The sequence below is a fragment of the Lacerta agilis genome, chromosome 3 (genome assembly GCF_009819535.1).
Source record: "Lacerta agilis isolate rLacAgi1 chromosome 3, rLacAgi1.pri, whole genome shotgun sequence".
Taxonomy (NCBI): Eukaryota; Metazoa; Chordata; class Lepidosauria; order Squamata; family Lacertidae; genus Lacerta; species Lacerta agilis.
Window position 1 is genome coordinate 111706119 of NC_046314.1, and position 2258 is coordinate 111708376.

The window sequence follows — 2258 nt, forward strand, 5'->3', positions numbered from 1 at the left end:
ATAGCAAGAAATAGAAAAATACCAAGACCCACAAAAATGTTAGTGTCTGTTTGTGACCGTGGGTTGTGTTGTGTGTATTTGGTTATGGTAGGAAGCAGTGTGCAGAAACCGTGGGACTTCAAACAGAAATCTTAAGGCTACACAGAAGAAAGCAGAGATCGGCGACCAGCAATAATAATGAGTACAGATTATTCACTTGGACATCTTTTGTCACAGGACATTCAGCAACGAGACCATCTCACTCACAGCTTTGACCATCTCACTCTCTGTTGTACATTGCCCTCAATAAATTTGTGGTCTTGATATGGTAATGCTCATCAGGAAAAAAAAACAAAATCAACTTTTGAGCTGGCCACCAATTCCTCTTTTTTGAAATGCCCATCAAAGGGATGTCATTGCTGCTGCATGGAAGAATTCCATAGACTGAGCTGCACAGATTATTATTATTATAGTTTTAAACTGCTTAATCACAAATGTCTCTAAGCAATATATCATACCCTTCAACAAGGCCAGATAAATAGGGTGCAACCAGTCAGGCTAGGTGCTCTCTGTCAGCCCTCCAACACCTTCCCTCTGAAATCTCCTGCTCTCACCTGACCATAAAACCATGGGAGAAAATGGAGGAGGAAGATCTACTTTCCAGATTATTAGGGCCCCACAGCTGGCTGCAAACCACACGAGCCTCGCCACAGGCCTGCTCAGTCCCACGCCACTCTGTGAACCTCTCCAAAGCTCATCATTGATTGGTGTCTTCTTCTCTCCTGTCCCTCTCACCAACAATGCAGCAAACCTTGATTCAAACCCAGCCATGCTCAGAAGGAAAGAGGAGTTAGCGCTGCGTGATCCAGCTTTAAATACCTCTGACGTCCCCTCTCACTTGCTGGAACTAGCCAACACTGGAGGTCAGAAGTGGTCTCATACCAGTCTTCTGGTCCCACCACAAAAGCACACCTTCTCAGACACCCTTTTTGGAGCCAGATGGAGGAGTGTTCTATGCATACCCGCCAACATTTCTCCAAAGAAAATAGGGGCGTCCTATTCCATAATAATGACAATAATAATATTCTGGGTGGCTTCCAACACAAACAAAAGCATAATGAAACTATATAGAGCTGCCTTCAGATTTCTTCTAAAGCTTGTATACTTATCTCCTTGGCTCTGGGGTCACATAACTTCATATTCTCCAGCATTTCTCTGATGAAAATAGGGATGTCCTAAGGAAAAGTGGGACCTTCTAGGATCAAATCAAAATATGGGATGGCTTCTGTAAATGTGGGGTGTCCTTGGAAAATAGGGACACTTTTAGAGTCTGTATATACATTACTTGGCTGGAGAAATGCACTATAAAAACAAAACAAAAAAATAGTGGTGGGCATACAGCAATGATAATTATGAGTACTGCTTATTCACTTAAGCAACTTTTGTCACAGGACGTTCAGCAATGAGGCAGAAAGAGGTGGGTGATGAACTTTGGTGGTAGATTTCCTCAACATCTATGTTGCATACAGTATGTTCAAAAATACAAAAATACAAAATGCATATGACGTCAGGAGAACTACATGGAAGAGGCACAGAAGTGTCTCTGTATTCATTTGGACTAACACCCTAATGTGAGCATTTTAGTATCACACCCACACATACACCTTTGAAAAGCAATAAATATGGGGAAAAAAGCTGAGGCTCCAATACTTTGACCACCTTATGAGAAGAGAATACTCCCTGGTATAGACCCTGGTGTTGGGAAACATGGAGGGCACAAGGAGAAGGGGACAACAGAGGATGAGATGGTTGGACAGTGTTCTCGAAGCTACTAACATGAGTTTGACCAAACTGTGGGAGGCAATGGAAGACAGGAGTGCCCTGGTCCATGGGGTCACGAGGAGACGGACACAGCTAAACAACAACAATCTAGGAAGAGCCCTGCTGGATGAGTAGGCTCTTGATAACCTTACCCTCCATGAATTTGTCTATGCCATCAGTGCTGGTGGCCACCACTACCTCTCCTGGGAATGCACTTAGATGGGAGTTGGAAAGGATAGTTATGAACATTTCTCTGGACTTACCCTGGAGAGATTGGCCTAGTTTCCTGGAATGGACTTCACACAACATGGGCTTCCTCTGCCACATATTCCAAATTGAAAGTGCTTGAGAGGACATTGCCACATTAAGCAAACACCTTTAGCAAATTGACACGTCCACATATGTCTTATAATGCTAAAGAAAGAGAGAGAGAGAGGAGGAGAGAGACGAGAGAGGAG